Source organism: Muntiacus reevesi, chromosome 6 (genome assembly GCF_963930625.1).
Source record: "Muntiacus reevesi chromosome 6, mMunRee1.1, whole genome shotgun sequence".
NCBI classification, from domain to species: Eukaryota; Metazoa; Chordata; class Mammalia; order Artiodactyla; family Cervidae; genus Muntiacus; species Muntiacus reevesi.
The window spans coordinates 3,070,398-3,093,455 of record NC_089254.1 but is presented as its reverse complement, the minus strand read 5'-3'; the positions used below and the strand labels follow the sequence as shown (position 1 = coordinate 3,093,455).

Here is a 23,058-nt window from a genome sequence, read left to right as displayed (position 1 = left end):
CCACAGAAAGGTTTAGAAAAAGTTGCTAAACTTCAGAGCAGTAGCTGGGAGTAGCATTCAGTTCAGTTCAGTTCAGTCGCTCAGTGGTGTCTGACTCTTTGCAACCCCATGGACTGCAGCACAAGTATCACTGATAGTTTAAATTTGACCACATCTCTCAGTAAGGCTGTCTGATCAAAAGAGTGTAGGGGGAATATTAAAAACAAGACAATGGTCCCCAAAGGGAATCTCTGATTCTAAGCCCCACATCACCAAATGGAGACTTAATTATAATTTCAGCTGTCCCAGAAATGGAATCCTAAATCAGTCAATCAGGAATCACTTGGTCACCACTACTGGTAAGCTAACTGCATGGTAGACACCTGCCATCCACTAAGGAAAGCAACCTTACCATACCTAATCTGCTATTTGCTGGTATAATTTAATTATTCCTTAACTCCTTCAACTTATAAATGTATTTCATTTTGTATAGCTCCTCTCTCTTCTAGATGGGATATTGCTCAATCATTAAGCATTGAATGAGTGAAGTGAAGTAGCTCAGTCATGTCCAACTCTTTGCGACCCCGTGGACTGTAGCCAACCAGGCTCCTCCCTCCATGGGATTCTCCAGGCAAGAATAGTGGAGTGGGTTGCCATTTCCTCCTCCAGGGGATCTTCCCAACCCAGGGATCAAACCCCGGTATCCCACATTGCAGGTAGATGCTTTAACCACTGAGCCACCAGGGAAGCATTGAATAAAGCCAATTAAACCTTTAAAACATACTTGGTTGAATTTTTATGGTTTTGTATTGTGTTATATCACTGTTTCTTAACAATATGAAAAGAGCTGAAATTCTAGATTAATTGAAAATTGAAACAGGGTTCTGAAGAGCAGAGAATGTTGTTAGGGTACAAAGGATCCTTTAATTTTCTTTTGGGGAGAAAGCATATTGTTTCACCATAGCCCATCCGAATTTAGAGGTTAAGCTCTCATTCCTTAGGGTACATAAAAGCAATAGGTCATATCACCATAATTCTGTTACAAGGACTATTCAGCTTTATATCAGTTGCTTTTTCTCTCTTGTCTAAGTGACTCCAGCAAATATATGACTTCTGTAACATTCTACTTATAATTCTTAAAACTGCTCTTTTACCCTGGGCATGTACAGCTGATTCCCCAAGATGGTCTTAAATCCAATAATGCATCTATCACAGGGAAAACAAATTAAATGGAGTACCTTTGCAGATAAAGCAAGGATGCTCCTGACTCGGACTGGAAGGAATAATGTTAATCTCATAACAAATATTGTGCAGGATGTCATATAAGGAAAACAGATGGCTTTTTCAACTCTAGTTTCTATTTGTCATCTTACACTGTCAGGAGCAGCCAGGGTGGCTTAATATCTCCCATGTAATACTCTCTCTGCATAGCAATGGAATTCATAGAGCAAGAGTCAGATGTGCAGGGGATTGTGGGATCTGCAACTAAAAAATTCTCGAGAAAAACTGATGGATATTTATCTTCAGTATATTAGGAATTTCCTCCATGGCCCTCTTTCTCCCATATGGAAACTACATATTAAGGAGAGATAAAGGTCAACTATAGTCACCTATTCCATGGTGGAGGGAATATTCAGGGTGTCTCAGACTGAGATAATTTGGTTCTACCAGATAAAATGTAAGGTTTCTTATGATTGTTCTTTAGGACAGGAGAGTAATTATTAATCTGGGAAGCCCCTCTGCCCCACATCCTCTTGTTTGATTACAGAGGTTTATATTAGAGCAGATGTCTCTTTTCAGTACCATACATGTAGGCTGTGAGATTGTAATTGTAATAACTGGTGATCACACCTAAAAGTCAGTCATTAACACAACCCAAGTAAAAGACTGATTTAACTTACCAATTGTTTAACACTAAAAGTAAAAATTCTGTGCCTGGAATAGAGCTGCCATAGTAGTTAAAAATACCATTAGTTTTAATGAATATTATTTTAAATTATATTAAATGATTTTGAACAGTTATAGTATATAAAAGAAATATGCTTGCTTTAAAAAAAAATACTTAAGTCCCCTTGCCAAAGATGTCCGCAGTCTAATTCCTGTTATGTGTAGCTACGCTACTGGACACGGCAAATGGAACTTTGCAGACGTGGACCCTGAGGTGAGGAGGCTACTGTGAATCACCTGGGTAAGCCCAGTCTAATCACATGAGCAAATGGAAGAGGAAAAGACTGGAAGTACAAGAAGGACTTGACCTGCCAGAGGAGGGAATCACAAGACAGGAAATATGAGTAGCCTCTAGAAGCAGAAAGGAAAAAACAGATACTCCCCTACCACCCACAGAAAAAATGCAGCCCCACCAACACCTTAATTTAGCCATTCAAGATGCACACTGGGCTTCTGACCTACAGAATCATATTATAAAGTTGTGCTGCTTAACCCACCAAGAAATATAGTATTTAGTTATATTCCTTATCCATTCTTGCTTAGTTATATGATGATGTAAAATAGTGCATTTGCAAACAATTAATAATCCACAGAAGAGTACAATCTATAAATAATATGAACACCCAGAAACTTCCCTTGGATACTCTAGTACGGTTGCATACCCTCTTCCCTTGTTTATCGCTTAGTTGGAGATCACTGTCTGAATAAGAAGTTCTTTGAGTGTAATAACAGGAGAGTAGAACTGCACCACAAGTGACCTAGATGCTCAGAGCCTATGGCCGGGCTTACCATGTGTATGCACACATGCATGTCTGTGCATATGTGTGTATGCACACGTGTACACCTGGGTGTGTGCCTGTGTTCCTGGGACTGACCTGGAGCCCTGGGGTGCACAGGCACATCCATGACCTCTGAACTCTAAAGCTTATAAAGTTTGGAGGCAGGTGGGCATACTGTGAGAAAGAAAATCTTCTGTCCACACTTTTTACAAAAACCCATGACCGTGGAATCACGTCTAGTGCTAAGGTGCATCCTGGGGCACTGGAGAAGCGGTGTGAAGGTGAGAGGAGATGCAGCTTAAGCTTCATCATCTTCAGAGAAAACTCTCCTTGGCTAACTGCTGCTTGGAAACATTCCCTCTGCCGTTCAAGACTCGGGCGCTGCAGCTCTCGCCCTTTCCTGCTAGGTGAATTTTATACCTATATTAACTAACATCCATGAGTCTCAGTTTACCATCCTTAAACAGATGTTCATTTGAGAAATGCCATGAAAATTAGAGAAAATACATATAAAGTGTTAAATAATTGTATTTAACATTGGCCTGAGAAATAGATGCTCAGTAAGTGATACTTCCTGAGACAGCATTTGTGACTTTCATGTAAGTAAATGAAAATCTTAGGGAGTGTGTGCTAGGGGAATATCGTGTTTCTGCTCTCACTCTCCCCATCTCCAGAGATGGCGTGGGAGAAGTGGCTCCCGATGCCTGGGAGGAACAGTCCATATCACAAGACCAGCATTAGCATGGGAGTGAGCTTACTCACTAGCCTGGCTTCCAAAGGGAAAACTTACTTGTTAAAGTCATAAGACCTTAAATGATTGTGATTTGGAGTTATATGTCTAATAAAGTACGGAGAGTACATTTATTCATGTTGAAATTATGATGGAAATAAGTGAGCTTAGGCATCACAAACGTCGTCCCCGCTGAGCCGGGAGGACTCCTGCGCCGGGTGGCCGGCTGACCTGCTGCTGCCTCCTGGGGACGCGGGCAGGAGGCTGTACGAGCCTGCAGCGCGCTCTCATGCGGAGCACTTCAGAACCCAGGAGGAGCACCGAGAGGCCAAGCTGACCCTCCGGCCCCCCAGCCTGCCCTTGCCTACCCCCCCTCCCCCACGCCCCTGTGCAGAGCTGGCAACACCAACCAGAGAAATTCATCTTCAAGTCCCACGGTTACGAAGACAATTATCTGGGCTCCATGTTGCTCAAAGATCTGCAAGGGACAGAATCCACATAGGACACCTGTTCCAAGATGCGGAAATCCACGGAGCACATGAAGAAGATCCCCACCGTCATCCTGTCCATCACGTACAAAGGGGTCAAGTTCATCGACGCCTCCAACAAGAACACCATTGCGGAGCACGAGGTCCGGAACATTTTCCGTGCGGCCCAGGACCCGGAGGACCTGTGTACCTTCGCCTGCATCACTAAGGACCTGCAGACCAGCCATCACTATTGCCACGTCTTCAGCACGGTGGACGTGAACCTGACCTACGAGATCATCCTGACGCTGGGCCAGGCATTCAAGCTGGCCTACCAGCTGGCCCTGCAGGCCCAGAAGGCCAGGCCGATGGGGGCCTCTGCCACTGAGGTGATGGAGACCAGATCTTCCAAGCTGGTGCCGAAGCCCTGGGTGGGCGTGAGGCAGTCAGCGCTGCATCCACCTGACATGAACCCCAACGCCCAGTCCTACGCCAGCATCTCCTGGTCGTTGACCCCAAGCCAGATTCTAAGCGGAGCCTCAGCACCAGCTGAGTCACCGAGGAACCGACTGTGCTGCAGAAACAGCCGTGCGGAGCGCAGACTCCCGCCACCGCCGCTGCCGCCAACGCCTTACCTGCATTGGAGACCCAGGCCCACCTCCGCCCGCAGGACTCCTCCCTGCTGAGGGCCCGGCCTGCCTCCAGGTCTCGTGGAGGGAGCCCTGCCCTGGGGCCGAGCAGCCCTCCAGCCTCTAGCAGATGAGACTGGGACTCCAGAAGCCCTAGAAGTGACTTGTCCAGAAAACGTTTTTCAATAGAATTTTTTTTTTTTTTTAATAAAATTAACTTTTAACACTTGGCTCAAAAAAAAAAAAAAAAAAAAAAAAAGTCAGCAGAAAACATGATGACATGTCTTCTTCACCCCTTCACTTTTAGTCCAGAAACTGAAGCTAAGAGTGGAGTCTCAAAAGCAAATTGCTAAAAAGTCTGTGACCTACAGGCTTGGGATCTGTGTGCCCAGCCCAGCCTCTTGCGGTGAGGAGCAGTAAGTGTTGTCCCCTTGGTATGTCAGGAGTTTGAGCTGGATCCCGCTCCTCATGGGTCCTCTCACTGTCATTTTTCATCATGTAACCCTACTGCTCATATTGCCATATGTTTTGCATATACCTTTTCTTCTTCGTTAGAGTAAAATCATCTCAAGAGTAATATGATTACTTATTTGGAGTGTAATAAGGTTATTGCTATTCTGTGGGAGGAAATACCTAGAACTAGCCACATTCAGTATAATCATAAAATAGTATAAATGTATTGATACAATTCAGTTAACAGAACATTTCCAGATTTGCTACACAATTATATGATGGTTCTTATAGTACTCTGACAGAGACAGATTTTACCTTCTTGGTTTCCAAAATCACTGTGGATGGTGACTGCAGCTACAAAATTAAAAGATGCTTGCTCCTTGGAAGGAAAGCTATGGCAAACCTAGACAGCATATTAAAAAGCATCACTTTACCAACAAAGGTCCACCTAGCCAAAGCTATGGCTTCTCAAGTAGTCATGTATGGATGTGAGAAGTGGACCGTTAAGAAGACTGAGTGCTGAAGAATACATCCTTTTGAATTGTGGTGCTAGAGAAGATTCTTGAGAGTCTTTTGGATGGCAAGGAAATCAAACTAGTCAATCCTAAAGGAATCAACCATGAATATTCATTGGAAGGACTGATGCTGAAGCTGAAGCTCCAATACTTTGACCACCTAATGTGAAGCTCCAACTCATTGGAAAAGACCCTGATGCTGGGAAAGATTGAAGGCAAAAGGAGAAGGGAGTGATAGAGGATGAGATGGTTGGATAGCATCACTGACTCAATGGACATGAGTTTGAAAAAAAACTCCAGGAGATAGTGATTGGCATGCTGCAGTCCATATGTGTGTATATACAAAGAGCTGGACAATACTTAGATCTGAATAGCAACAGTAGTACTCTGACTTTGGCTGTACCATAATAGTACAGATAAAAATCCTGAAGAATAAAGATTGCAGGAACTTAATTAGGACTATTTTTCCTCAAGCCTTATTCATTGGTTTTTCAAAGTGGTGCTTTTTTTTTTTTTTTCACTGCAGCATACAATTCAAGGATGTGGGGATGGGAGGATGAGGCTAGAAACAATAGTGATTATGAATTTATTCAAATTATGCTAAATGGACATTGAATGTCTGCAGTAAGGGAGAGGGGGTACTATAGACATTGTCAGTAATGAACAGGACGAGGATCCTAGGACCAGGGAAGTGAGCGTTCTAGAGATGCTACACCCCCCCCCCCCCGCCCTGTAGAACTGAAGGGGCTATAAAACAGACTTTAGTTTACAGAAAAAAGAAATTAAGAACTAGCCTATAAACAAAGATTGAAGGAAATTGTGGTTAGGGTTATAGGGAAAGTTTTCATAGAGCAGAACAGATAAATATCAAAATATATATGCATATAAGTGCCTATATACACACATACACTAGATATATTGTATATTCTGATACTTATGTATAATGTGTGTATATTCAAATATGTATCTATTTTCATCTATTTCTAGATGAGTAAACTTAGGAACAGGGAGGCCTGGCTTGCTGTGATTCATGGGGTCGCAAAGAGTCGGACACGATTGAGCGACTGAACTGAACCAAACTGACCTTAGGGAATTTAATTAACTTCAGTTTCCTCAACAATAAAATGAAGCTTGTAATCACACCTAACTCACAGGACTTTTGTTGGGAAGATTAAGTGAACTGATACAAGAAACATTAAGATGTGGTGCTGTCCAGACTAAACCCATTATACACAGTCCTTGTTGTAATTAACACTGTAGTTATCACACTGTGCCAGATAATGCACATAACGCCTGTCCCAGTTAATAAAATGTGGAGTCCAACATTTCTAGACATTCATTGCCTTTATACTATGAAAAGGAATTACTATGTCCTTATAAAACTAAATTTAATTTTAAAACTCCATAAACACAGTTAGAAATGGTGTGAAATGAAGAAAACAGTTTGATACCTAAGGAAAATTGCTACTTCTTCCAGTGCCAAGTGGAAGCTCAAACCCCTGCTTTTCTTTCTGGTGGATGGTTACTCCCAGACTGTCTGGATGTGATGTTTACACAGGACGTTCAACCATGTAGCGTTAGCATCTTCAAACAGGAATTATGTTTGGGATCTGATCAGAACTGGGAATGGCAGAGCAAAATTGATACAGATGAATGTGCAATGTGCTCAAAGAATGTGCTTGAAACAGGATTTTGAAACCAAGTTTTTTTTTTTTCTCTCTCTCTCTCTCTTCTGCTGAAAGATATCATAGGAGTTAGCCAACTCTGCATCGTTAAATTGGAATAACAAGACAGCTAAAAGTTAATTTATCTGTGTGGGCAGTCATTTTGGACTACTTCATGGATCACACCATATGTTAGCTACAGTTGGCATTCCACCGGGGATTGCAAATGTTTACAAAGCTTTGAGGCAGAAGTTCTTTGTGCCGCAGGGTCCGGCATGTGGGGAAGCTTGCCATGAAAAGATGATAGAAAGGTATGTTTTTTATCAATTATATTTTGTATACTATTTTCCCATATTTAAAAGACCTTACATATTGGAGATGATTTAGACACTGAATATAAAGTGTGGATTCTCCATTTCCTCCACTTGGCTCCCTCTCTCAGCTTGTCTTCACACATCGTTTTGAAATTTGTAGATGCAGTGGGGGAAAGAACTTGTTCAAAATTATGTTCAGAACCATATGAGTTTGTTCTACAGAAGTTGTCATTTCAAGCTCTTCTCAAATTTCTTTTTAGGATTATATTGTTGAGTCCTTTCTAATCAGTTGATATATCAAGAAAGAATTTCTACTCAAGAAGACATAAAATATGTCATAATAGTTGAATTGGAACTAGAAAGTGAAAAAAAAAAAAATCCTATATGTTATCAACTCTTTCCATGAAGTACTTGCTACAACAACTTACCAGGTAAATTTTGCCAGGGAAAGAAATATTTCTTTTTCTCATTTTCCTGTGACAATCTCCAAAGCATCCCAGTTTAAAATAGAAATTGCATGTTTACTCTAGTTACAGACTGCATTATTTCTTTCAGCCCAGTTCTCATTGTTCATGAGACCACAGTTACCAGGCAACTGTGTTATCACTGAAGGACTGAGCCCAGTCCAATCCAGAATAATGCACCTTGAAAATTTTCAGAATGCAACTTGGAGGAACAGAATAAGTGACTTGCAGTAGTATGGAAGCTATTTATCTTAGTGCATGCGTGCTTAGTCACTTCAGTCGTGTCCAGCTCTCTGCGACCCCATGTACCATGGCCAGCCAGGCTCCTCTCTCCATGGGGTTCTCCAGGCAAGAACACTGGAGTGGGTTGCCATTTCCTTCTCCAGTGATAAAGTATGAAATGAGTGAAGTGAAGTCGCTCAGTCCTGTCCGACTCTTTGCGACCCCATGGACTGTAGCCTACCAGGCTCCTCTTTCCATGGGATTCTCCAGGCAAAAGTACTGGAGTGGGTTGTCATTTCCTTCTCCAATTAACTTTGGACTTATAATTTACATTCTTGGGCCTCTGTTTTCTTACCTATAAAATTAAGAAATTGGAAAAAAAAAAGTTTCCTATGCATACGTGAGAAGGGATCTAACTACAAAACTTTGTGTTCCCTTCTCATTAGGCAGGGTTCTGGAAATGTGGTTCTCCAGGTTGGACTGCATTTCCCAGCTATCTTTGCATCCATCAGAGTCAATGTGATTCATTTTCCGAATAAAGTGTGAGTGAATCTCTGCATTTCACTTTTGGAAAAAGTATTATAAAAGTAGGTATACCTCCTCCACATGAACTTCCACATGTACAAGCCTAGTTTAGAAAAGACAGAGGAGCCAGAGATCAAATTACCAACATACACTGAGTCGTAGAGGAAGCAAGGGAATTCCAGAGGGGAAAAAAATCTACTTCCCCTTCACTGACTACACTAAAGGCTTTAACTGTGTGGATCACAGCAAACTGGAAAACTCTTCAAGAGATGGGAATACCTCACCTTACCTGCTTCCTGAGAAACTTGTTTGTGGGTCCCGAAACAGCATTGAGAACCGGATATGGAACAACTGACTGGTTCAAAATTGGGAAAGGAGTATAAGACTGTCTATTGTCATTCTACTTGTTTAACTTACGTGCAGTCTACATAATGTGAAATGCCAGGCTGGATGAATCACAAGCTGGAATCAAGATTGATGGAAGAGATGTCAGCAACCTCAGATATGTAGACGTGCTCAGTTGCTCAGTTGTGTCTGACTCTTTGCAACCCCATGACCTGTAGCCCACCAGGCTCCTCTGTCTGTAGAATTTTCCAGGCAAAAATACTAGAGTGGGTTTCCATTTCCTACTCCGTGGATATGCAGATGATGCCACTCAAATGGCAAAAAATGAAGAGAAACTAAAGAGCCTTTTGATGAGGGTGAAAGAGGAGAGTGAAAAGCTGGCTTGAAACTCAACATTCAAAAAAAAAACAAACTAAGATCATCACATCTGGTCCCATCACTTCATGGCAAATAGAAGAGAAAAAAATGGAAGATTTTTACTTTCTTGTTCTCCAAAATCACTACAGACAGCAGCAGCAGTCATGAGATTAAAAGATGGTTGCTCTTTGGAAGGAAAGTCATGAAAAATCTAGACAGTGTATTAAAAACCAAAAACATCATTTTGCTGACAAAGGTCCATATGGTCAAAGATTTAATTTCTACAGTAGTCATGTAAGTATGTAAGAGTTGGAACATAAAGAAGGCTGAGTGCTGAAGAATTGATGCTTTCAAATTGTGTTGCTGGAGAAGACTCTTGAGAGTCCCTTGGACTGCAAGGAGGTCAAACAAGTCAATCCTATAGGAAATTCTCCCTGAATATTCATTGGAAGGATTGATGATAAAGGTGAAGCTGTAATATGTTGGCTACCTGATACAAAGAGCCAACTCATTAGAAAAGACCCTGATGCTGGGGAAGACGGAAGGCAAGATGAGAAGGTGGCAGCAGAGGATGAGATGATTAGATAGCATCACTGAGTTAATGCACATGAATTTGAGCAAACTCTAGGAAATTGTGAAGGCCAGGGAAAACGGGCATGCTATAATCCATGGAGTCTCAAAGAGACAAGACTTGCAGACTGAACAACAACATCAAGAAAATACTTCCTCCACTTTTTTTTTTCCTCCCATCCTCTGAGTGAATATCAAGGAATCTCAAGTCCTAGAGAAAACAGAACACAAACCGGAGAAGACCTTAATCCTGGAATGACAATGAGAAAAGCTGCTTACCCACTAGGACCATTTGTGATTTTATATTAATAAGAAATTGTTTTTAATTTTGTTCAACCACTGAAGTTTCCATCTTTATTTGAATGGCAGACAACAAATCATAAAGTCCTTGTCATTTTCCTATCTAACTTGAACATTGACTGATCAGCTGCAGACATTTCCACGCCAACTTGCATCCTTTCTAGTCATAGGGTTCCCACATGCTGAGGAGACAACTGTGTTTTTTTTACTCACCTTGGAAATATTTTTATGTGGCTCACAAACAGGACCCTCTCTCTCTGAGCTCTTTTAAGTTTAAAACTAATGTTAGAACAATTATTGGCTCAGTGACATTGGCGATGAGATCTTACTCTGCTAAGTAGTGTAGCTGCTGCTGCTGCTAAGTCGCTTGTGTCGTGTCCGATTCTGTGCGACCCCATAGACAGCAGCCCAGCAGGCTCCGCCGTCCCTGGGATTCTCCAGGCAAGAACACTGGACTGGGTTGCCATTTCCTTCTCCAATGTATGAAAGTGAAAAGTGAAAGTGAAGTCGCTCAGTCGTGTCCGACTCTTAGCGATCCCATGGACTGCAGCCCACCAGGCTCCTCCGTCCATAGGATTTTCCAGGCAAGAGTACTGGAGTGGGGTGCCATGGCCTTCTCCAAAATAATGTAGCAGTCAATGTTATAAGAAAAGGTTAAACACAGTAAGGTTGAGAAAAGGGAAACATTTCTCTTTGATCAACTCATGTTTTGAGGCTGTCAAAAATTTAAATTAAAAGATGGCAGAGGGCTGCCCTTATGGCTCAGAGGTAAAGAATCTGCCTGCCAATCAATGTAGGAGAAGTGGGTTCCATCCTTGGTCTTGGAAGATACCACATGCCTCGGAGCAACTAAGCTGATGGGCCACAACTACTGATCTTGTGCTCTAGAGTTCGGGAACCACAACTACTTAAGCCATGCATTGCAACTACTAAAGCCCACATGCCCTAGAGCCAGTGTTCCACTAAAGAGAGACCACCGCCCGGAGAAGCCTACACACTGCAACGGTAGTAGCCCTTGCTCTCTGCAGCTAGAGAAAGCCCACTGAAGCAGTGAAGACCCAGCATAACTGTACATATATGTATATTTATATGTATATGCATATTTTGTATATATATATATATGTATGTATGTATATGTATGTTTGTATACATATATGTATACATATATAATATATGTACATACATGTATATACATACATATTTGTATATACACATATATAATATATGCATATTTATATATATATAATTCAATATGGAAGATATTTAGAAATAACAAAGAGAAGTTTTACAGAGAATCCTTCACTGTCTACTGAAATATTCATTCAAACAGTTATCAATATAAAGTTCATGCTGTCAACATCAGAATTAGAAACACTTCTATTGATATTGAGAGTAGAAATCATGGAGTTACAAGATCAGAGAGAGTTGCAGTGCCTGGTAGGAGAAGAAACACCATATGCCAAAATGAGTAACAACATGGGTTCATATCTATGCATTAAGATCAGAAATAGGTAGAGACAGAAATAAAACCCCAAAATGAAAATCTTCTTCCATGATTTTTTGAAAGTTTCAATACAATTTTATAAGATACAGTAGGATTCACACTGGAGACACAGAAAGAGGAAGAAGGAAATAGTTTTAGTGCACATTCTTTAGGATGTAGCCAGTTCCATGTGGAAATATCATGTTCGGGATGCTTAGTTTAACTTTATGTAAAATTTTACCATAAAATATGGGTTTAGTGAGTTTGTATATCATGTTTGTATTTTTATAACTAAAATTTAAAGAAGTGCTTCAAGCATTTGTAGAGCGTTCAGGAGATGCCCTGTGGCAATAGCAGAATCTCTGATATAATCGTATGGTCACTAAGTCATGTCCAGCTCTTTGCGACCCCATGGGCTGTAGCTCACCAGCCTCCTCTGTTCACGAGATTTTTGGTATATAGGTGAAAGACCACATGCACACACACACACTTGTGGATATGAAACATTTAAACTAAAACATAATTTTTCACAAGAAACTTCAGATGTTTTTCTTTAAATGTTTTAAGAAATTAATATTTTCTGTTTAGAGAGAATTAAGGGAAAATTACAGTGTGGAATTCCATAGTGCAGTTAGTTAATCAGTTCAGTCGCTCAGTCATGTCTGACTCTTTGCAGCCCCATGGACTACAGCACTCCAGGCCTCTCTGTCCATCACCAACCCTCGGAGCTTACAAAAACTCATGTCCATTGAGTCGGTGATGCCATCTAACCATCTCATCCTCTGTCGTCACCTTCTCCTCCCACCTTCAATCTTTCCCAACATCAGGGTCTTTTCAAATGAGTCAGTTCTTCGCATCAGGTGGCCAAAGCATTGGAGTTTCAGCTTCAGCATCAGTCCTTCCAAAGAATATTCAGGACTTATTTCCTTTAGGATGGACTAGTTGGATCTCCTTGCTGTCCACGGGGCTCTCAAGAGTCTTCTCCAACACCAAATCATAGTGCATTCATTGATATTATATAATTGATTGATAAGATTGAAGGACTGTGCATAGAAGAGAAGTATTACTCTCTGATGACTGGAATACAAAAATACTAGACTTTAGGGTGGAGATTATAAATAAATCATATGTATAAACTATTTTTGCTATTATATTATAGTAAATATTTCTTATGCTTCCAAGCTGTCGAAAAATGAAAAGAAAGCTATATCTGTTTTCAATGCTAGTAAAAGAAAATAGCCTTATTTTTTTCTGAAACTGATCACTGAAACTACCTAGACAAAATTACAATATGGTCATGGAACAAGAAATGGAAAAATCTTAAATTTAATTGAAAAAAAACTTAAAGTTGGTTTTTACAAAGGAGACATTTTTCTTATGGTAGTAACTTATTTCTATCTTCAAAGAATGCCAAGCCTCCCTCTTGCTATTACTTATTGGAGTGATGTTTGCAAGGAGCTAATCAAATGAGATTTGACACCTAACCTCAGGCAAGGGCAAGTTTGAAATTTGTTAGAATGAGTGGATAGAATGCAGGTATTCATTGATTTCCAAGTTTAAGTGATAGATGCCATCAATCACTGATACTGTTTGCTTTTCCTTTGTACATGGTGAAACGAGGGGAGGTAAATCAGTATACTGTTTCATAATTTAGTATTTATAACTGGCAAAGGGGACGATAGCATAAAATGCCCCCTTGACTACTACCACTGTCTTGCTGAAATGTTTCCTGTCTTGCTGAGAAATTAGACCAAAGTAGCCAATTACTCTGAAAATTCCTAATTATAATCTCTAATGTGTTTACGCAAGTAAGCCAAGGAGTTATTGCACACACACATAACACAAAGTTAAAGAGGAAACTGAACTTATTCAGCAGGGCCCAGTTAGCGTTACTGTCTCTGTCGTGTCCAACACGTTGTGACTCCATGGACTGAAGCCTGCCAGGCTACATGGAATTTTCCAGGCAAGTGTACTGGAGTGGGTAGCCATTCCCTTCACCAGGGGATCTGCCTGACCCAGGGACTGAACCCTGGTCTCCTGCATTACATGCAGATTCTTTACCATCTGAGCTACCAGGGCTGAGTTCCCCCTAAAAACTCCATTAATGACCCCTGTACCTACAGCCAGTAACCAATGAAGAATCACTGAATAATAGTTTTGGTGCAAATAAATTACCTTTGATGAAATTTGAATATATATACTGATCTTAAATATAAGTAAAACTAAAAACAGAATCAAATATCTAATAGAATATTTATGTAAATTCATTAATATTCCTCTAAGTGCTCTAAGAAGATATTGCTTAAAAAGAGTGTGGATAGCTATCAAGCCATCAGCCACCACAGTAGCACTCCACTCCCTGATCCCTGGAGAAGGCGATGGCACTCCGGTGCTCTTGCCTGGAAAATCCCACTCCAGTACTCTTGCCTGGAAAATCCCACTCCAGTACTCTTGCCTGGAAAATCCCACTCCAGTACTCTTGCCTGGAAAATCCCATGGACGGAGGAGCCTGGTAGGCTGCAGTCCGTGGGATCGCTAAGAGTTGGACACTACTGAGCAACTTCACTTTCACTTTTCACTTTCATGCATTGGAGAAGGAAATGGCAACCCATTCCAGTGTTCTTGCCTGGAGAATCCAAGGGACGGGGGAGCCTGCTGGGCTGCTGTCTATAGAGTCGCACAGAGTCGGACACGACTGAAGCGACTTAGCAGCAGCAGCAGCAGCAGCAGCAGCAGCAGCAACCCTGATCACTTGTCATTTGATGGGGTCCAGGATCAAGAAAGCAGGATATTGGCCCAAGATAACTAAGGTGCATACCAAAATAATGATTTCAATGAACCCAGACTCTTGAATCTTTCTGATCTAGGGTGTCCTCGGCTTCCAGCTTGAAGTGGAGTTTCAGTTCCTGGCCAGAGACTGAGGTCAGGCTGCAGATGTGAGAGCACTGAAGACTAAACACTAGACCAGTAGTCAATGACAAGGTTTAGCAGAAGGGAATACCCACAAAGACAGAAAGTAGCCAAACAAGCAAAGTGTTTTTTAAGAGGGAAGGAAAGAACAGACAAAGGCTTTGACTGTGTGGATCACAACAAACTGTGGAAAATTCTTAAAGAGATGGGAATGCCACCTGACCTGCCTCCTGAGAAATCTGTATGTAAGTCGAGAAGCAACAGTTAGAACTAGACATGGAACAACAGACTGGTTCCAAATCAGGAAAGGAGTACGTCAAGGCTGTATATTGTCACCCTGCTTATTTAACTTATGTGCAGAGTACATCATGAGAAACGCTGGGCTGGAAGAAGCACAAGCTGGAATCAAGATTGCTGGGAGAAATATCAATAACCTCAGATATGCAGATGACACCACCCTTATGGCAGAAAGTGAAGAGGAACTAAAAAGCCTCTTGATGAAAGTGAAAGAGGAGAGTGAAAAAGTTGGCTTAAAGCTCAAGGTGCAGAAAACTAAGATCATGGTATCTGGTCCCATCTCTTCATGGCAAATAGATGGAGAAACAATGGAAACTGTGAGAGACTTTATTTTCCTGAGCTCCAAAATCATTGCAGATGGTGTCTGCATCCATGAAATTAAAAGACACTTGCTCCTTGGAAGAAAAGCTATGACCAACCTAAACAGCATATTAAAAAGCAAATACATTACTTCACCAACAAAGGTCCATCTAGTCAAAGCTATGTTTTTTTCCTGTAGTCATGTATGGATGTGAGAGTCGGACTATAAAGAAAACAGCGCTGAAGAATTGATGTTTTTGAACTGTGTTGTTGGAGAAGATTCTTGAGAGTCCCTTGGACTGCAAGGAGATATAACCAGTCCATCCTAAAGGAAATTAGTCCTGAATTTTCATTGGAAAGACATGCTGAAGCTGAAACTCCAATACTTTGGCCATCTGATGCGAAGAACTGACTCATTGGAAAAGACCCTGATGGTGGGAAAGATTGAAGGCAGGAGGAGAAGGGGATGACAGAGGATAAGATGGTTAGATGGCATCACCGACGAGATGGACTTGAGTTTGAGTAGGCTCCGGGAGTTGGTAATGGACAGGGAAGCAGTCCATGGGGACCTGGCTGAGTGAGTGAACAACAACAACAAAAAAACATTTTAAATGTTTTATAGAAATACATGTTAACAAGTGCAATTGCTAAAAGTATTCAAAATATCCAAGTTCAGTTCAATCACTCAGTCATGTCCGACTCCGGATAATTTTGGATAAAAATCTAGAAAAGTCTGATTTTGGATAAAAATAAAAAACTTTGTACAAATTGAATGGAGCATAAAGATTACTATGGATAATTGATTATTAGCTTTTGTTTTGTTGTTGTTGTTGTTGTTTAGAAACAAACTTTCTTTAATTGGGAACAGGGAAGGCATGACCTGGTGAGATTAGATCTTTTACTGGCCAAGACACCTGATCTGCTTAGAGGGTTTAGGCTGGGGCTGGGCAGGAGTATAGAAGAAAGTTCATAACTGTTGTCCTTAGTGCCAGGTATGGAGACACAGATGCCAGCAGCTTGCAGAGAAGGGGCATAGGGTTGCAGAGCTGAAGCTGGGGACATGTATATATGTGCATGTTCACATGTGTGGAAATGTACATACATGAACCCAATGCACACAGAATCTGCTGTTTCCCTCCAAGTTTGAACCAGGGAGAGGGTCAGAGACAAGATGTTTCAAATCTCTGACACTCCCAGGGACTGAGAAAATATGAGAAGAGTGGTACACACAGGTGTGTGCTGAATACCTAGACCTAGCTCTGCTTCTGCCACTCAGACTTGCGGTCTAACCTGAGACAAGTTACTTACCGTCTCTGTGCCCCAGAAAGATTCTCAAGATGATCTCAGGGGTCTTTAGAACATCTAATACCCCTTGACTTTTTCTTGGGTCCTTGCAATGCTTAGCCTTTGTCTAGCTCACTCTCCCCACTACAGTCACCTATGATGACCCATACTCAACCCATCTAATTTTGATCCTGGGGATCTCTTGACAAAAAGTTTACATTTTCACAGTTGCAGTAGAAGCTACTGTTACCATTAAACAAAGAGATGTTCTATTTTGAAGAATTATCAACAAAAAGAAAAAGTTACCATTTTATTTGCATAGAATTGAGGTCATCATCAAATAAGAAATCTGTATTGCTACTAAAATCTCAGATATTTTCTGGAACAGTCTTCTCAACAAATTTTTATGGTAAAAGGACACATTTCCCAATGCTTCCAAGACCTGCACTTTATAAAATGAAATAAAATGTAGTGTGATAAAAAGATACGCAAATAGAAGTCCTATTTTTAATGATTATATTCAATAGGAAAAAAAAAGATTATTCCCTCAAGATGCTACAAATGTTTCTAAATTTTACTCTACTTTTTCTGTAACAGATGGAAAAGGAAAAGTTTGAGGACCAACACTTGCCAGCAAGCCATGTTCTAAGCAGCAAGCTACTTCTGGTTTCAGAAACATTTTTAAGCATTTTATTTCTCAATACATATTATCTTGATCAGAATTTTGATAAAACATAGATAATTTTTTTCTTTTTAAAGCAAAATTATTTGAATTTCAAAGTCTATATTGCTAATCAAAATGAGATTTGCACTTATTGAATAAAAGCTTTTGGGGAATCAATAAAATAGTATTTTTGAAACTTGGGTAGTAATTAATTTATCCTAATGGAAGACCAAAGGTTTTCCTTAAAGACAACTTTAGGTATATAAAGGGCTTCCCAGGTGGCGCTAGTAGTAAAGAATCCGCCTGCCAATGCAGGAGACATAAGAGATGCCATCTGATTCCTGGGTCAGAAAATCCCCTGGAGGAAGGCATGGCAACCCACTAAGTTTTTTTGCCTGTAGAATTCCAAGGTATAGAGGAGTTTGGTGGGCTACAGTCCATAGGGTCGCAAAGAGATGGACACGACTGAAGTGACTTAGCACTCACACATGCATCATATCTAAAACTCTAATAATGCTTAACAGTAATTTAAAAACTATTTTGCACAGAAAAAAGAAATATCATTTATCTAATGGTTGCCTCGAGCCAAAACGATGTCAGTTTTAAGTGATACTCTTTCCTGATGCACCCACCAACATTTGAGCATCCCTGGTATAAGAACAAACTGAACTCTGCTAAGAGTTTATTTGTCCATTTTAATATTAAAGAATGTGTATCAGATACCTGCTGTGGCCATTTTATTTTATTTTCTGAAAAGAGTTAGATAATAGAATCACACACTTCTTGACTACACTATTAATTACTGATAATGTTTTGCCTCTCCACCTTCTCAGGCAGGAGACTGTATATTCCATATTGAAATGATAAAGATGGCTGTGACTGGCCATGACCTTATGTGAGAATAAACATCTCTGTAAGAAAGGCATCTCCACAGTATGATTTGATCCAGGCTCTGCAAAAAACCCAGATTAGTAACAAATGCACAGAATTCATCTACTGATTCTAAGAGGAAAATGGAAAATTTCTAACCCTCTTCTTACTCAGAGTCTCATCAAGCTGTTAGAGTATGTGGCAATGACAAAGATTGGACAAGATACACTAAAAATTCCTTTGAATTTCATAGGAGTTATCAGATCATACAGGAGGTATGGTAATTTTCATCATGTTAAAACAGGAGATTGTGCATCTGAACTCCCAGCAGCGAGTTCCTGGTGCTCTGTGAGATAAGGATGATTGTAAATGATTAATACTGCTGAAAATTTTAGAACTTGTTTTTCAAGTTTGACAGTATGTGAAATCATGTTTGAATGTGATTCTTGCAGCTGTCTCCTTAAACTCCCAAACTTTGATAATATTCTGGTTTTGGAGATTTACCAGGGAGAGCACTAGCAACCATGGAACAGTTATTTTCCGATCCCCACGACCTTCCACAGAACCATCAATCACTGTGACTGTTAACTAGAAATAATATGTTATTCCTCAAATATCTGCTGTACATGTGGAAAATATCTAATGTATTTGGTTACTTCCTAATTTTTTCCAACACTATTAAAGCATAATTGACAAATAAAAATTGTATATATTTAGGTTGTACACTTCATATTTAGACATATTAATACATTGTGAAATGATTACTGCAATCAAGCTAATTAAAACATCTATCACCTCACATAGTTATCTTTTGTGTGAGTGTGTTTCGTCACTGGTTTTTTAGCAATGTTCAAAAATATAATACAGAACTATTTCTTATCTATAGTCACCATGTTGTACATTAATCTCCAGAAATTATTCATTCTGCATAATTAAAATTTTGTATCCTTGACCAGTATCTTCTCATTTCCCATATACCCTAGGCCTTGGTAACCACCATTACACTCTCTGATCTTATAAGCTCAATTTTTTGGAGGGGGGTAGGGTAAAAATCTGTTTAATTTTAATTACTAACAAAGTCAAAAAATTTTAGGAGATATTTTCCATTTGATTTACTTAGAACAAGTGGGTTCTATTTTATTTCTAAATAAATTATTATATTTAATCAGAAATTTAAATTCAAGTTGTCCCTATTCTTTTAAAAAAACTGTGTTCTCCATCTCTATCTCAGTCTTTCTCTTTTCTTTTTCTTTCTTTTTAAATTTTAAATTTATTTATTTTAACTGGAGGCTAATTACATTACAATATTGTGTTGGTTTTTGCCATACATTGACATGAATCAGCCACAGGTATACATGTGTCCCCCATCTCATACACCCCTCCCACTTCCCTCCCCATCCTTTCCCTCTGGGTCATCCCAGGGCACCAGTTTTGAATGTCCTGTTTCATGCTTTGAACTTGGACTGGTGATCTATTTCACATATGGTAATATACACGTTTCAATGCTATTCTCTCAAATCATCCCACCCTCACCTTCTCCCACAAAGTCCAATGTTTGCTCTTTATGTCTGTGTCTCTTTTGCTGTCTCACATATAGGGTCATCATTACCATCTTTCTAAATTCCATACATATGTGCTAATATACCGTATTGGTGTTTTTCTTTCTGACTTACTTCACTCTGAACAATAGGCTTCAGTTTCATCCACCTCTTTAGAACTGATTCAAATGTGTTCTTTTAAATAGCTGGGTAATATTCCATTATGTATATGTACCACAGCTTCCTTATCCATTCTTCTGCCGATGGGCATCTAGATTGCTTCCATGTCCTGGCTATTGTAAACAGTGCTGTGATGAGCATTGGGGTACACATGTCTCTTTCAATTCTGGTTTCCTTGGTGTATATGGCCAGCAGTGGGATTGTTGAGTCATATGGCAGTTCTAGTTCCAGTTTTTTAAGGGATCTCCACACTGCTCTCCATAGTGGCTGTACTAGTCTGCATTCCCACCAACTAAGAGGGTTCCCTTTTCTCCACACCCTCTCCAGCATTTATTGCTTGTAGACTTTTGAATAGCAGCCATTCTGACTGGCGTGAGATGGTACCTCATTGTGGTTTTGATTTGCATTTCTCTGATAATGAGTGATGGTGAGCATTTTTTCATATATTTGTTAGCCATCTGTATGTCTTCTTTGGAGAAATGTCTGTTTAGCTTTTTGGCCCATTTTTTGATTGGGTTGGTTTTTCTTCTGGAATTGAGCTGCAGGAGTTGCTTGTATATTTTTGAGATTAATTCTTTGTCAGTTGCTTCATTTGCTGTTATTTTCTCCCATTCTGAAGGCTGTCTTTTCACCTTGCTTGTAGCTTCCTTTGTTGTGCAGAAACTTTTAATTTAAATTAGGTCCCATTTGTTTATTTTTGCTTTTATTTCCAGTATTCTGGGAGGTGGGTCATAGGAGATCCTGCTGTGATTTATGTCAGAGAGTGTTTTGCCCATGTTTTCTTCTAGGAGTTTTATAGTTTCTGGTCTTACATTTAGATCTTTAATCCATTTTGAGTTTATTTTTGTGTATGAAGTTAGAAAGTGTTCTAGTTTCATTCTTTTATAAGTGGTTGAACAGTTTTCCCAGCACCACTTATTAAAGATGTTTTTTTTTTTTTTTCCATTGTATATTCTTGCCTCCTTTGTCAAAGATAAATTATCCATAGGTGCGTGAATTTATCTCTGGGCTTTCTATTTTGTTTCATTGATCTGTATTTCTGTCTTTGTGCCAGTACCATACTGTCTTGATGACTGTGACTTTGTAGTAGAGCCTAAAGTCAGGCAGGGTGATTCCTCCAGTTCCATTCTTCTTTCTCAAGATTGCTTTGACTATTTGAGGTTTTTTGTATTTCCATACAAATCATGAAATTATTTGTTCTAGCTCTGTGAAAAATACTGTTGGTAGCTTGATAGGGATTGCATTGAATCTATAGATTTCTTTGGGTAGTATACTCATTTTCACTATATTGAGTCTTCTGATTCAGGAACACGGTATATTTCTCCGTCTATGTGTGTCTTCTTTGATTTCTTTCACCAGTGTTTTATAGTTTTCTATATATAGGTCTTTTGTTTCTTTAGGTAGATATATTCCTAAGTATTTTATTCTTTTCATTGCAATGGTGAATGGAATTGTTTCCTTAATTTCTCTTTCTGTTTTCTCATTGTTAGTGTATAGGAATGCAAGGGATTTCTGTGTGTTAATTTTATATCCTGCAACATTACTATATTTATTGATTAAGTCTAGTAACTTTCTAGTGGTGTCTTTGATTCCACATAAAAGTGAAATTATACCCTATTTGGGTTTTTTTGTTTTTAGTTTGTTTCACTTAGCATAATATTCTCATTATATTGCCACAGATGTTGCAATTTCCTATTTTAATAGTGAATATTTTACTATAATAAACATGCAATAATGTTTTATGCATAATATAAATTATATATTATATATTTATATATAATATCTATATATTTGTACATATACATAACCATATCCTCCCATTTGCTTTATCCAGTTATTATCAACTGACATTTGTGTTGTTTCTATATCTTGGAGAGTGTGAAAAATGCTAAAATAAGGCATATTTTGCATATCATAAAATTTACAAATTTCAAGTGTTTAGCTCTATGATTTTTAAAAGATTTAACGAGTTGTAAAGCATCACAATTAATGAGTTTAAAAACATTTTCTTTAATGAACAAGATAGATCCTTAATTGTACTTATGCTGCTGCTGCTAAGTCACTTTAGTTAATCCCAATTTTCATGTTCTGTCTTATACAATAAACTGTTTACTTTCTGTTTCTATAGATTTCTCTTTTCTTGACATTTCTTATGTATGGATATAAAAAGGGGTCTCTGCTATCTTGCTTTGTTCAATTAGCATAATTTGAGATCAATTTATATGGTAACATGGATGGGAAATCGTTATTGCTATATAGAATCTCATTTGCATTGATATACTACATTGTATGTATATATTCACTAGATGATTAATATTTGGGATATTTCAAACATTGAGTATTATAAATAATTCTTCCAAGAATATTTTTGTGCAAGTTTTGTGTGGCTGCATAGTAAGGTTGATAACTGGGAAGTAAAATCTCAAACTTTGTTATTTTAATTTGTTTTATTTTATTTGATGTGTTTTGATTGAAAAGATGTTCACATCACATGCCATATGTCGTTAGGAAACTGCAATTGTAAAAAACAATGAGATATTACTACATATGTATTGAATTGGTGAAAGTCCCAAACACTGACAAAACTAAATGCTAGTAAAGATGTAGGGCACAGAAACTCTCACTCAGACCTAGTGGGAAGCAAAATGTTACAGACTCTCTGAAAGAAAATGTGGTAGTTACTTACAAAATTAAATACATCCTTACCATTGTTGCCGTTCAGTTATTAAATTGTGTCTGATTCTTTGAAATCTTATAGGCTGCAGCACATCAGGCTCTTCTGTCCTCCATTATCTCCAGGAGTTTGCTCAAATTCATGTCCTTTGAGTCAGTACTGCTATTTAACCCTCTCATCCTCTGCCACCACCTTGTCCTCTTAGCTTCAATCTTTCCCAGAATCAGGATCTTTTCCAATGAGTCAGCTAGTGGAGTATTGGATCTTCAGCTTCAGCATTAGCCAGTCCAATGATTATTCAGGGTTGATTTATTTTAGCATTGATTGTTTGATCTCCTTGCAGTCCAAAGTACTAAGAGCCTTCGCCAGCCCCACAGTTGGAAAGCACCAAATCTTATGTGCTCAGCCTTCTTTATGATCCAACTCTCACATTTATATATGACTACTTGAAATACTATAGTTTTCACTATAGGCAGTTTTGTTGGCAAATTGATTTCTTTGCTTTTTAATTCACTGTCTAGGTTTGTCATAGCTTTTCTTCCAAGGAACAAGTATCTTAATTTCATGGCTGCTGTCACCATCGACAGTGATTTCAGAG

At 39.2% G+C, this 23,058-nt stretch overlaps 1 pseudogene; it reads left to right on the top strand.

Annotated features, from left to right (window-relative positions):
• Window positions 1-3,826: 3,826 nt before the first annotated feature.
• On the top strand, window positions 3,827-4,455 carry LOC136171077 (ankyrin repeat and SAM domain-containing protein 1A pseudogene; annotated as a pseudogene).
• The last annotated feature ends 18,603 nt before the right edge of the window (window positions 4,456-23,058 follow it).